Source organism: Eublepharis macularius, chromosome 4 (assembly GCF_028583425.1).
Source record: "Eublepharis macularius isolate TG4126 chromosome 4, MPM_Emac_v1.0, whole genome shotgun sequence".
Lineage (NCBI taxonomy): Eukaryota > Metazoa > Chordata > Lepidosauria > Squamata > Eublepharidae > Eublepharis > Eublepharis macularius.
Genome location: NC_072793.1, coordinates 158,482,724 through 158,497,427, shown reverse-complemented (window position 1 = coordinate 158,497,427; position 14,704 = coordinate 158,482,724). Strand labels below are relative to the sequence as shown.

At 53.4% G+C, this 14,704-nt stretch overlaps 1 protein-coding gene across 7 annotated transcripts in view; it reads right to left on the bottom strand.

Moving 5' to 3' along the window:
- Positions 1-14,704, bottom strand: part of LOC129328158 (C-type lectin domain family 2 member D-like) — a 45,694-nt gene that overhangs the window by 14,561 nt on the left and 16,429 nt on the right. The gene's annotated exons all lie outside the window — the stretch shown is intronic.

Genomic DNA, 14,704 nt, shown 5'->3' with positions numbered 1-14,704 from the left:
TGGGCTACTGAATGGCTTGGATGGGCCACTTTGGTAATCAGATTGTGATAAGTGACACCTCAGGAAGAGGGGACAAAAGAGGGAGGGGGAAATCCAAGTGGGCTGAAAGGATGTTCCAGCGGACAGGGCTTGTCCTGATGTCATCAGCTTTGGAATGCGGAGGTTTCTTTGAGATGCATTCTTTAAGTGCTTGGGATGGTCGGCACTTAGTTCCTTCTCCGGGGCGGCTCCTAAGATATGCAGAGCGGGGCGAGGGGCTCTCGCTGCGGACGTGGTGTGCCCGCTTCGCCGAAATGGCTTCCCAAAGCAGTCTCTTCCCAGGGTCTTCTGGCTGCCTGAGAACATGGATGCCGGCTGGGCATAGCTGGGGCTGGATAGCAGGCTGCCCGGTAGCGAGGGCAAGCTCGGCGACCGGCCCGCGGGAGGCTCCAGGCGGGAACTGACCAGGGAGCGCCTAGCCAGGCTCGCTGGAGGTTTCCCCGGCTGGCGCCCGGCTGCTAGCAGCGGCTTGGGCCCATATGAGGCAGGCTTCCATGGAGGCAGGGGGAACAACACTTTAAAACACAGTCCAAGGCAGGGGACAGGCACGGTCCGTGGCAGATGGCAGTGCAGGCACGGGGCACACTTGTAACACAGTCCAAACACGCACTGGGAAATCCAGATATAGGTCAGGGCAGGGCTGCCCAGAAAAAGAGTCGTTTTGTGCAGTTAACCAAACATGGAGTCAGTAAACTACACAGTCTATAGTGGCAGCAAGGTAATTGACACGCAGGCAGGAAACTGACACGTGTACCAGAACACACACGTGCAAAGCAATCTTTGGTGTAGCAGTAAAACAGCAACGCAGGAAACTTTAACACAGTTCATGGCGGGCTTTAAAGCAGGGGAGGGGGCCTACTTGGCAACAATTCCCCCCCTCGGAGACCCCGGGACGTCAGGCGCGCGGGTCTCCGAACTTGACTTCAAAGGCGAGGTGGTCGGCAATGTCCGGTGGTCGAGTTTCGAGCGAAGAAGGAGTGGGAAGGGAAGGAGGGGGAGGCGTCACTCAAAAATTTAGTTTGGAGAACCACCTAACCGAATAAGTGCAATTTAGATCAGCCAATGGGCTGCAGGTCTCTGGGTTCACACCAGGGGGTGTGCTAAGTGCAATTGTCAGAATAAATAGTAATAATTCATAGCAATAGTAATTCATAGTAATAGGCAGCAATGATCAATTCATGCATATAAATAGCAATAATTCATAATTGTGTACATTGATTAATTCATGATTGAAGGTAATTCATACGGAATTCATGATGGGTTAAAAGCACTAAAAACCAGGAGCAATTAATATACATGGATCAATTCATGGATAGTTAAAATCATAAATAGATACATAGGATTAAAAGCAGGGACAATTAAAAGCAATTCATACAGGGTAAAGTGAAATGTACAAGCATGGCATAATTCATCAAGGGTAGAGTAATTCATAAATGGCTAAAATCATAAATACATATATGTGATTAAAAGCAATAGTTCATGAAGTCAAAAGCAGCAAGAATAAAAGCAAGTGCGTGGAAACAATTCATGAGGGGTAAGCGGCGGAAGGGCTCATAGGGGACAGAAAAATAAACTCTGCAATTAAAAGACCAACTCATATAGTCAGATTAAAACCAAATTCATCGAGCTTAAAATCAGAAATAAACTAACCTTTAAAAGGGACCGTTCAGAAGGGGTCCCGGTTAAAACCAAATTCATAAAATAATAAATATGCTAGAATTACCTCGGCGGAGGGAGTCAGGTTAAAAAGGCAATTCAAGGTTAAAATCAAATTCATAGGGATAAAGTTCATGGGCGCACTTGCAATAGATAGAGAGGGGGACTAGTTCGGGGCTAAATTCATGGGAGTTAAAATTCATAAAAGCAATGGGGAGAAATTCATAAGACCATAGAGTAACAAAGATCACAGGCGGCTCAGTCCGCAGTACAGCTGCTGGACTGGGTTGCATATATACAAGAACAAGCAAACTTAGTTCATGTGCTCCAAAGCACACTTCCACCCCCCCTTGCTGTCTGCGACAATCCGCAGAGCAGGGTCGGCAGGCGGCGAGAAGGGCTTCAGGCACACAGTTCTAGTCCTCATGGAGGTGGCGTTGCTGGTGGTCGTCTGGAGACGGGCCGTGGGCTGGGAGGCAGAGAAATATGTCCCCCCCTAGTCCACAAGAGGGCCTCGGAGCGGTGTCCAGCAGCAAAGCGTCCATGTGGGCCGGTGCAGGATTCATACACATAATAAGCATAATCATAGTTCATACCGGCACAAGCAATAGAACAAACACGGGTTAAAGGAGGGCGCCAAGAATAACCATTAGGGCAAGAGGAGGTCTGGATTGTAATGGTCCAGACGGTAGGACAGTTGGAGTTGCTGGAGCTGTCGGCGGCTCCAACAGCCCAAATAAAGTAATGAGGCACATAGTAAAACTTGAAAGGCCAAAATCACAACGATCGGGTGCAGAGCCAAATTGTAAATTCCAGTGGCAGTGGGGCTCCAACCAAAGAGGGTCTCCCACCACGAGTGCTCGCCGGTGGTCTTAATCCGCTGGACAAGATCCAAAATCTCTTTCCCGTTGTGGGACACAACCAAAGCAGTGGTGTCCCCGTCCCTCTGGATGCTCTGGAGGGTGCGGTGGAGCTGCGGGTGGGCCAGGAGCTCGTGGATTAGCTCCAGACCGATGCCAAGGGCGACAGGCTTCACATAACGATAGATGGAGGGTGCCACCAGGATCTCTTCTTGGGTCCAGACCGGTACCGTGTAGGTGAAGTCGCAGGCTGCCACCGAAGACAGGTTGCAAAAGCAGCGGTTGACTCCCGGGATCACGGGCTTCAGCTGGAACGAGTTCAGGACCACAAAATCGCACGCCGTTCGCACGCAGGCACATCCTTTCCCAATGTAGACCACAGCGGAGCTGTTCTCCCGGACGACCTCGAAAGAGCATTCATTGAGGGCGTCGACTTGCGGGGCTACACAGGGGTGATGAGGTGCAAAGGCTTGGTCTTGGCAAATGAAGCCGGTCTGGTCTCGATGCTGGCACCCTTGGAGGCTGACGAGCTGCCATCCGGTCGGGGTGAAGCGGGCCCAATGGTCGGGGTGGCGGGCGTAGAGGACCTCGGTATCGCTGACTTGGAGTCCCAGAGGCACGACTGGGTACACATGGAATGACTCGTGTGCACTGGCCGTTAATAAAAATAATTTAAGCTCCTGGGTGGTCGGTGAGAATGAGGAATTTACGAGAGACCACCAGGATTCAAGCTCCAGTTCAATGGGTGACAATTTGGGCATAATCAATCTTTTAATTTCCAGGGGCAAATGCCCATCCGTGGCTTGCCGAATTAGCCCCATGGCCACAGCCTGGTTTAATTGTTGGGCTTGCATACATGCCATGGCTATTGACATGTTGCGTTCCAAAGACTGTGTCCCTTTGAGCAGCAGAGAAAAATCTCTTTCAATTTGACTCTCCCAGTTAACTAAAATGGAGCTGATCTCGTGTTGCCCATTTGAAATGGAATTTAGGGACTGCACCACCGGTTTACCTAAGTCGGAGATGCTAGTCGTGACATGGGCAAACTTATTAGCGAGAGTCTCAATGTTGACCGAATCCATGATTGCTAAGCCTCCGGCTGCAGGAGCAGTCCAGTCGGCAATGCTTCGTCTGGCACGCGAGAGAGAGGGAGAGGGATCGATCCACAGTTGTAGCCATGCATTCCAACCCTTGCTACCGGCCTCCAGATAGGGAGCGCACTGCGGCAGCCTCTGGGTTACATTTAGCTCAGCTAAGTCTATGCGGATCTCTTTTAAAGACATTTGCGGGCGGACCAGAACTCTCTCTCGAATGTCCGTTTTCAAAACATGGGAGCCCACTATATGCGTGCCGCCTTGGCTTAATTGTTCACTGCTAGCAATCAAAGGGTCAATTTGGATGGCGTGGGTCTCCTGGGTCTGGATCAGCAGGGAATAATTGCCTGGTTCGTGAGTCAAATTTACAAAGAGCAGCCCAAGCCGGTGAAATTTCTCTACTAGGGGCTTGGTTTGGCATTCGGGCGTCTGTTGAACCAGTATCCAATCGGGTGGGCCATGTTTGGCTAGGTCTTCCTCCTTCACAATCCAGGTCAGGTTCTCCCAGCGCTCTATAGCAAAGGAGAGAACTGCACCTGAAGGGGGCGTGATAGTGACTGATGCAGACTCAGTGGTAGTAGTGCCTAGTAGGATGGTCATTCTAAAGGGGTCTCCTGCCTTCCATACTGCGGCCGACACTAAAATAACTTCACAGTATGGTCCGAAAGCCTCAGTAACAAATGGCGAGGTTTCGAAGTTGGCAGGGGTGGTATATTTGTCTACCACCGGGACTGCGGTGGGGGCTGGCCTGATACGGGGAAGGAACATACATGGAATTGGAGCAAGTGGTGAAACTGTATCAGTAGGCGAGTAGCATACCAGTTCTTGGGACATGGTTTTGACTCCCACACATAAAATAACAAGCTCTGGGGGTCGGATCCACTGCTCTTCGCAACTGCGGAAGTTAGTGCGATCCGTAGGGGTGGTCATATTAATCTGCTGCACAACCTTGCAGACCATCATTTCGTTCCCTGCCAGGGTATTGATGCATCTCCAGTGTGGGTAGGGCATTAATTTGTACGGGCGCCCCTCTATTAGGGTGCCTGCCAGTACGAGCAAACACAGAGTAGCCAGGTGCGTCATCTCCTGGCCTTCGTTTCCTTTCTGTAGTGAAAATATCCTGGGGAGACCTGCGGATATAAGTACAGGCTCCCTGAGTTTATTGCAGCAAAAATACATGAGTGAGGTGAAGTAGGGAAAAAGAAAAGGGAGGGCGTTTTTTTCTGCCAGCACTGTCTATTAGGTGGGGCTCGAACGAGAAGTCCCGGAGCACTAAGCGAGCCTTCCAGCTTGTTGCTCTGGGGAACTCCTGTGCGAAGGTTTCTTTCTCAAGCATGTATATTTCAGAGGGTAACGTCTTTACGTCGGGCAAGGGTCGGCTGTGCATTAGGCGGGATTATGCAAACTCGCCCCAGGGGTCCCTGGGTGTCTGGACTATGTGGCCTTCAGGTGCCCCTTGCTCGGTGGCGGGCTGCTTTTATTTTGCGGGCTGAGAGCTATCGGCCCGGCTCGGCCTGGCCTTGCCGTTTTAAAAAGAAAAAAACTAAAGAGCGGTTTCCATTAACTATAAGGGTTGCTGCAGACGGGGGCCCTCGTTTTAATTTTTCAAAAATAGGCCTTCGTCATATGTTTGCAGGACAACCAATTTTTGGGGGGGACTCCCTCGGGAGGCCCCATCTTCTGGTTTAAAAAAAAGGTACACTGGGCAAAAAGAAAAATACACTGAGCAAAAGAAAAATGCACTGAGCCAAAAGAAAAATACACGGAGCAAGAGGCATACGGGTGTGGGGTACTTTTGGGTTGCCCTCACTTGGAAGGCCTGGCAGGGCTTAATAAAACTTCAATATGCCTCCCCCCCTTCTTTTCCCTTGTGCGGTACGGGCAAGGGAAAAGATTACGTGGGGCGGGCGGCTGCTGGCGGAAAGGGCCGAAGTGGAGCCGAGGGCGCTCGGCAGCGTTTATCGAAAAGCGGCGGAGGTGGCCGAGATCTGCCGGCGCCACTGGGTCTGGGTTATTCGGGGGTCATCTTGGCGCGGGGGATCCTGGCTATGTAAATGAGGCATGCTGCCCTTTGTGCGTGGCGAACGCACCTCAATAACACATTCCAGGGGTAACATATTTACAAAATACTGGCGGGTCTTTTACTTTTGCACTAAAGCGTACTAAGTGGTGGCGCCGTATAGCAACTCACCATGACGAATATGGACATTAGTAAAAGAGGGATGTTGGGCTATTTGGGGATCCTCTTCCAGGGGAGGCACGGCCCTCAAAGCCAAAGCCGACCATCATGCGAAAGCGTGGGTCTGGCAGGTGAGACCCCGAATCTACGTAGATGCGGGATCTTCACCAGCACGGCGGGTGAAATGTTTTCAAATACAGAGATCACCTTTATTGGTGTGTCTCCAATATTGGAAATGCATTCACTCTTGGGCTAAAGCCTCTCCAACCACTTTCACACAGCAACTCTCTTTTGCCTGTGCAATTTTTTCCCGAACATGCGGCTTACAATCCAATTAAGAATCACTCTCGGTGGTGGTCCTATTTGGCTTTGGTTGCCGTGTCTTTCCCTAAGGGTCCCAACTGTGGGGCCCGCCTAATGAGGTCAAAGAATAGAATTGGAAAAACTTTTAACATTTACACCGATATCTACATATTCTACTATTTCTTTTATTCTAAAGCTACAAAGGTCTGGTCTAAGGGGACACACGGTATCTCTGGCCCAGGGTGGAGGGATATCTGGCGAATCACTGGGCAGAGGGGGGCTGGACTGGTGGAGGTTCCCCCAGGGTCGTACACAGGAGGGGCGGTTTGCAGCGGCTTCCCTTTCCATTCTTTTAACTGGGAGGCATGAAAGTATTTTAGCCACGTTCCTCCTGTCCTTCTCTGGATGGCTACCTGATAGACAGCTGGGGAGACTCTTTTTGTGATAGGGACTGGGCCTTGCCACTTGGCTGCTAGTGAGTGCGCCTTTTGCGAAAACTTCCTGTACAGAACGAGCTGTCCTTCTTCCCACTGCCTGGGGTTCCTGACCCATCCCAATTTGCGGTCCATATCCTTCTGAGCTGTGCCCAACTTCTGGGCCACTTGCATGTGGACGGCGTGTATGGATGAGAGCAGGTCCTGGACCCAAGCATCATTAATCACTACAGGCTGCATGTCGGAAGGGAGCTGCGTATCTAGCCAGAAGGCTTCCGGAAGTTGCATTCTTCGCCCTGTCATTACCATATGGGGTGTGAGCCCGTGAACTGCGGTAGTGCCTCTAATGGCCATTAGGATTATGGGGAGTTTTTCATCCCAGTCTCTCCCGGAGGAGCGAACCATCTTGCGGAGAGCCTCCTTGAGGGTCCGGTTGGTTCTTTCTATGGCGCCTGAAGCTTGAGGGTGGCCGGCTATGTGGAACCGTTGCTGGATGCCTAGTGCTTTACAAAGCTCCTGTGTAACTTCTCCGATAAAGTGTGAGCCTAAATCGGAGTCCATGACTCGCACAATGCCCCATCTTGAAAAGACATTGTTGAACAGTAGTTTGGCTGTGGTGGCTGCATTGTTGCGCTTGCACGGAAACGCTTCGACCCATTTGCTAAAGGGGTCTATGACAGTGAGGCAGTAGCGATTGCCACGAGCAGTGGGGGGAAGGGGGCCGATAAAGTCAATCTGTATGCGAGCCCAGGGTCCATCAATTCTCTGATGCTGGAGGGGAGCTCTAGGTCCGGTGGGGTCTGCATTAACCATAGCGCAGGACAGACAGTTGTCTACCCATTGCGCTACTTCGGTGCGCATGCCAGGCCACCAACCAACCTCTTTTACCCTTTCCAGAGTCAGATCCTTGCCTCGGTGTCCCTGCTCGTGGACAAACTGAATTAAGTCAGCCCTAACTTCCAATGGTACTACCCAATGGCGTTCGCCGGCTGCATCTACTGCCCAAACTATGCCTTCCTCTTCTCTGATCATGAGTCTTCCTGTCTGATCCCTTCCTGCGGTTAGGAGGTCAGTTATTTCTGGGTCAGATCGCTGCAGTTGTGCTAGGTCTAGTGTTTCTGCGGTTCCCTGAGCTTGGCTGCGGGCTTGTGCCCGAGTGGTGACAGGGCGGAGGGGACAATCGGTGGCTAGTTCCGGTGGGGGAGCACTTTCAGTGGCGGCTGCCTTGGCTGCAAGGTCTGCCTGGTCATTCCAATAAGCGGTCTCTGAGTTCGTCTTCTGGTGTCCCTTGACATGGGTCACCTGCGTTGGGCCTGAGCGAGACTGGAGGAGTGCTGCTACTTGCTGCCATAGCTGTAGGTGGGCTACGGGTTTCCCATCGCTAGCTCTCCACCCCTGATTCTGCCACACCGGGAGCCAGACCGTGGCGGCTTTGGCCGTCCAATCCGAGTCTGTGTAAATGGCAAGTGGGCTTTCTGGGGGCTCAAACTCAAGCACTGCCAGAAGCGCTTGCACCTCAGCCGCTTGGCTGGAATGGGGGCGGGCTGGACCTTTGAGAGTATGGGCGTCGCTCACTCGCACGGCGCCGTAGCCTGTCCGAGGGGAGCCTCCAACGTGAAAGGAGGAGCCGTCACAGAACCAGCATATGAAGCCGTTCTGTCGGGCTTCCTCTAGCGGGACTCCCCAAGTGACTGGCCAGACAACCTGTGGTGGCGGGTCCAGGGGGCACTCGTGCTCGGTCCCGGTCACCAATAGGCCATAGGGGGCTGGTGGCTCAGTGGTTTCCTTTTTGAATTCTACTCCGCGGTTGACCAGGGCCAGGGTCCACTGGGCTATGCGGGCGTTTGAGACTTGTCCGTCTTGTATTTTTCCCGACAGGATATATTTGAGAGGCGTGTGAGTGGTTTGAACTATTGTACGTGAACCTCCTATGATAAATTCCCAATGGGTCAGACTCCAAACTAGAGCAAGGCAAGTCTTTTCGCATGGGCTGAACTTGGTCTCTACTGCGGTTAGGTTGCGAGAGGCATAGGCTACTACTCTAGCGGTTCCTGCTTGCTGCTGGGTGAGCGTGGCTCCTATGCTCTTGTCTGATACTGCTAACTGGATAAAGAAGGGCTGGGTAACATCTGGATGGGCTAGGGCCGGGGCTGCGGCCAGACTGCGCTTTAGCTCGGCTAAGGCTGTCTGTTGCTCCGGTCCCCACTCCCAGGGAGTGTTCTTCTTGAGGAGGGCGTAAAGGGGGCGAGCTTTGTCTGCAAAGGACTCGATGAAGTCTCGGGAAAAGTTAAAGGTTCCTAGAAGGGCTCTGAGGGAGGGGTCCTCCATTCGCTGGGCATCCGGGGTGCGACCCTCGGGTCCCAGGGTCAGACCCAGGTACTTGACGCTGGTCTGAACCAATTGGGCCTTTTCCCTGCTTGCCTTGAACCCAGTCTCGCGGAGGAGTTCCAGGACTTCCCTGGTGATTTGGCGGGCTAATTCTTCCGTGGGGGCGTGGACCAAAATGTCATCCACGTAGCTCAGTACGTGGGGCCTCGAGGAGGGTTGGAGGCGTTCCCACATCTGAACTACATGAGCATGACAAATGCTGGGGCTGGAGTGGAATCCCTGGGGGGTCCGCTTGAATGCGTATTGCTGGCCGCGGAAAGTGAACGCGAACTTGTACCAGCAAGACTCATGCAACCGGATGGAGTGGAAAGCATTGGCCAGGTCTATGACCGAGTAGAACCGGGACCCAGCGGCAATGGCCGTTAGGATCTCATTATACTTGGCCACAACCGGGGCAACTGGAGGGGTGGTGGCATTCAGGGCACGGAAGTCGACCGTCATTCTCCAGGTCACTCCATCTGCTTTTAGAACTGGCCACAATGGGGCGTTGCAGATGGACTGCATCGGGAGTATGACGTCCCACTCAAGGAGTCCTTCTATAGTCTTGGCTATCCCTGCCTCAGCTTCTGCTGGGTACTTGTACTGTCTTTGGGGAGGGGGGTCCTTTCCTTCAATCAGGACGCAGGCGCCCTTCACTATCCCACACTCGGCCTTGTCTGTCACCCACACTTCGGGAAAGTCCTGAGCCCAGGGGTCTCCTGTGATGGGGGCGAGAGGAAGGGGGGCCTTGAGGGCTGCGCATCGATGGACCGCATTAACAAAGTCTGGGCCTCCCGGGATGCGCCACAGGAGCCCGTTCGCTAAGTCAATGGTCAGTCCCTCGGCACGGAAGAATGGCATGCCCAAAAGTCCATCGTCCTCTCCCCGGTTTGCGCACGCCGAAATCCGGGTGGCCAGGTTCCCAACGGAGAGGGGGATATCCTGCCAGACCGGGGATTCCTGCGTGCCGCCCCCAAAACCGGCGAGCTGCATGGTAGTGGGGGTCTGGGTGCCCTTTGTGACTAAGGTGGGCCGGAGTATATTAAGTGAAGCTCCGGTATCTATGAGGAGGGTGGCAGGCTTCTTCTTTTCCCCGGGAGTCCCGATCCCTGCCTTCACTGTCGGTCTCCCCCATGTGTCCGGCTTTAGTTTGGCAACTATGCCCACGGAGGGAGACTGGGACTCGGGGCAACCCTATTCTGATCCTGCACACTGGTCGGTGGAAGCGGCGCTTCCTCTAAAGGGGTTGTTGGGGCTCGGTCGTTCCCGGACCGCAGCTATCGGGGGACTCGAGAAGGGAGGGTCTGGCGGTAACGGGGGCGCCGACGGAGGTACTGGGGGCTGCTGCTGGTCTTCCCACTCCATGATCGCCTTCATTAGAACGGACGTGGGCTTTCCGTCGAAGAGCTCCATGTTCGCTCCAATGTTTTTGAGGCGCATCCACAGTTCCCAACGGAGGGAGTCCCTGGACTGGGGCGTGCTGCCGCGGTCCCGGTAGCCCTCGTGGTCGCCCTGCGATGCTCCCCAAGCGTTAGACTGATCTGGAGGCGGGTAGACCTGATGATTGTACGGGTGTGATGCTCGCGAGTGAGAAGGGGCTAGGGGCGCCTCCTGTAATCGGGGCTCGTGGGGTCCCTGCTGGGAGGAGGAACTGTAACTCGGGGTGGGCGCAAAGGAAACTCCCGGGCGGTAGTCCCTTGGTCCTCTTCCCCGGTTAAAGCTACTGCTCCTTCCCCTCAGGATCCCTCCCCTTGCCTCCGGGTACGGGCTGCGTCCCTGCGGTCGGTATTGAGAGTGGGGGCCATGATTGGCATAGGTGACTGCACTTATCGGCTCGCTCTCCTTTCTACGAGAGGCCGGGGGCTTCACATGGCGGATGGCGCCGGTCTCTCGCAACAGGCCAGCAATGCTCCTGATGCGGGATTCCAGCTCTCCCCATGTAATGCTCCCGGGCTCGACTCCTGCTAGGGCTAGGCGAGTGGTGCTGTTGAGTCCATCTATGACTGCCCTCCTGAATTCTAAGTCGTCGAAGTCCGGCATGTCGCTCAAATCTAAATCTACCTCGTCTGCTAGTTCGGCTAGGAGCTGTTTCCTGGCTAAATATGCCTCTGGATCCTCTCCGGGTTTTTGAGACTCTGCAATATACAGGGCTTTTAAACTCTTGGTGGGCCACAGGAAGGCGCACAACTCTTTCATGGCACCATACTGACTGCGAGTGGCTAGTCTCCTGTTAGAAATGTATGCATTAAGAGAGGTGACTATTTCGGGGCTGGCACAATGGCGAGCCAGCTGAGCTACATCGGAGCCACTGGCGGAGGGTTGGGACATGGTCACGTGAGCAAACCATTGTATAGCTGAGTCTCGGTTCAGGGGTCCCATTCGATCCGCTATGGCTTGGAGCTCATCGGGCCTCCAATTGCGGGTCTCCTTAACTATTCGGTCTGTCTTCCTGCCATCCTCGTCTGTGGAGACAATTTCTTTGGTAGCTATCGGATGGAGGGGCTGTGGAGCTTCCTCGGGCTGGGGCGAAGGAGGTGACCAGTGGTCGGTACTACCTTCGGGGAGGGCCAAGAGGGCTGCGGGATGCACGGCGGAAATTACGGCCTGCTGCATTCCCAGGTGCTGTTTTAGGGCCTCTAGCTCCCTCTTACAAGCGGAGTGGTCTGCTGCAGCTATCTTAGCGACTTTCTGCTCTGCCATGAACTGGGCAGCATGGGTTAATTTTGCAATTTTCTCTTGTCCTTCAATTACTGCGTGCTCAGCCATATCGGCACGAGCGGTGGCTACTTCAGCCTTGTGCTGGGCGTCCTGGAGGGCAGCGGCTAGTCCCTGCTTCTCCAGCATGAAGTTAACGCGTTCTGAACGCCACTCGGCTGCTTTTTCCTCATGTTCCTTCTTTTCTCTCCTTAGCTTTTCGATCTCCTGTTCCTGTTCTTCCTGAGCTATCTGTAGCTTATTAATTAGGGACACGCTGTCCTGTAGGGCGGTGAAAAGTGCCCAAGCTCCATACCTATCCTTCTTACTTGACCTGGGTTTCTCCTTCTCGCAAAAATCCTGGAAGGCGCTTCTAACTATTTGGAGCGGGTCAGGTCCCTTGAAGGAACCGGCTTCCCAGGGGCAATCTCCCTTCTTAACTAGCCACTTCTCCAGGCGGGGCACGGTGGGGGCTGCCCGGTACATTTTACTTCGTTTTTAGTTTAAGGCTGATCTCGGGGGAGGTTAAAGAGTGGATCAGCGACAACAGGGGTGGGGCGATTAAAGCTGCTCAAGGGTTTTAACAACTTCTTCCTCTCTATGTCCCTTTTGGGAGGTTTATCCTTCCCTCAGGTCCTCAAGGGTTTTTACCAGGGGGTTTTAAGGTTCTACTTTTAGGTTCACAAGGGGATTTTTAAGGGTCCTACACTCGGTTCTTCTCCACCGGGGAGAAGGAAAATTCCTATTCCCGTTTCAAGCTTGCTTACAAGCCACGGGACCAGGAAAAGTTTACTGGCTCAGAAGGTGCTCTCAAGCTCTCTAAGCCCAAGAACCAAAAACGCTCAGTGCTTCCAAGCCTCTGCCTAGAAGCCAAAGCTCAGGGGTCTCCCAAGCCTATACTCGGAAAACCAAAGCTCAGGGGTCTCCCAAGCCTATACTCGGAAAACCAAAGCTCAGGGGTCTCCCAAGCCTATACTCGGAAAACCAAAGCTCAGGGGTCTCCCAAGCCTATGCGCTCAGAAAACCAAAAAGTGTTCCCAAGCCTCTGCTCGGAAACTGCAACTAAGGGGTCTCCTAAGCCTCTGCTCAGAAGCCAAAATGCTCTCAAGCTCTCTGCCCAAGAACTAAACTCAAAGTGTCCCCAGGCCTCACGCTCAGAGACAAACGATTAAACTGTCTCCAAGCCTCGACCAAAAGACTGAAAGCGCTCAAGGACTGCCTCTGCACGTCCCCAAGCAGAATTGCTCAGGAGTAACACTTACTGTACTCCCAAGCGGAAAAAGCGCTCAAGAGTTCTACCAACTCTCAAGCGAAAGTGTGCCCAAGAGTCCCACTGACTCCCAAGCGGAAAAGCGCCCACGAGTCTGACCTAAAACTCGCAAGCGGAAAAGCGCCCAAGAGTCTACCTTAAAACTCTTAAGCACGGTGCGGCCGGCTGCCGCGGGGCTTCAGGAACCTGGCTTTAGATTCCCAAAGCTATACTGACTGAACGAACGGACTATCGATCCCTTCACGTTTCCTCCGGAGCGGGGATTGAAGCCTAAGTGCTGGCAGGAACGGGGGTTTGGACGGACTTAGGAGAGACGGGGGAGGGCGGAAAAGAGTTTTATATGTGCTGCTTCAGGATGCGTATATATATAAATCTATAGAGCCTACTTCTGGGATCCCACCCACATAGACGCGTTTAGGCGGCCCGGAAGGTGGCCAGGAACTTCACCAGTTCAGAGGTCCTCACCCACAGTACACCGGTTATAACGGCTGGAGGGCCTCGCGGTGCACCACAAAAGGCAAGTAGTCCAAAGCTGGCTGAAGGAGGAAATGGGGGAAAAGCCAACCCACAAGATAGAAATGCTCACTAGAGCCACACACAATCACACTTTTAAATTTCCTGAGCTAAATTGCGCTCTTTACACTGAGGTCTGGAAAATTTTCCTCTAAGTCAGTTTGCCGAAGACACGCGTGTCGACTCACGTGTATTCACACGAACTGGGTTATGCCCGCATTCTCCACCAGTAAACTGTTACCAGAACTGCTCTTTATTATAATGGGGAATTAGCTGTAGCAGTCTGTAACTATTAATATTAAGCGAGGATCATAACCTATGTTTACGGAGGTCCCGATCCCAGACACTCTAGTGAAAAAGAGGCAGACAAGGAGTAAGGTTCAAACACGTGTATTGAGTGTAGCGTAAGCCTAGCTTGCACAATCATACAGAGAACACACAAGACCTAAGAAATACAGGGTATGAAATACAGAGACGTTCGCATTAGCTGGTTCCCAACGATGATAGGGGAAATACTCACTTATCCTGGAGCGAAGCAGAGACACAGCAGCGAGGGTGGCCCAATGCCAGCACTGGAACCACAGACGGACAGCAAGGAGGTCTGGATAGGGAATGGCCGAGGCCACGGGCAGCAAGGGGGGGGTCTGGATAGGAATGGCCTAAGCACCGAGTGGTCTGAGAGACCAGCTTAAATACCCCAAAACGTACCCTGGGGCTGGTGCTGTACTTGGTGGTTCTCACAGATTAAAACAAAGGGTCTAATGGGCTACTGAATGGCTTGGATGGGCCACTTTGGTAATCAGATTGTGATAAGTGACACCTCAGGAAGAGGGGACAAAAGAGGGAGGGGGAAATCCAAGTGGGCTGAAAGGATGTTCCAGCGGACAGGGCTTGTCCTGATGTCATCAGCTTTGGAATGCGGAGGTTTCTTTGAGATGCATTCTTTAAGTGCTTGGGATGGTCGGCACTTAGTTCCTTCTCCGGGGCGGCTCCTAAGATATGCAGAGCGGGGCGAGGGGCTCTCGCTGCGGACGTGGTGTGCCCGCTTCGCCAAAATGGCTTCCCAAAGCAGTCTCTTCCCAGGGTCTTCTGGCTGCCTGAGAACATGGATGCCGGCTGGGCATAGCTGGGGCTGGATAGCAGGCTGCCCGGTAGCGAGGGCAAGCTCGGCGACCGGCCCGCGGGAGGCTCCAGGCGGGAACTGACCAGGGAGCGCCTAGCCAGGCTCGCTGGAGGTTTCCCCGGCTGGCGCCCGGCTGCTAGCAGCGGCTTGGGCCCATATGAGGCAGGCTTCC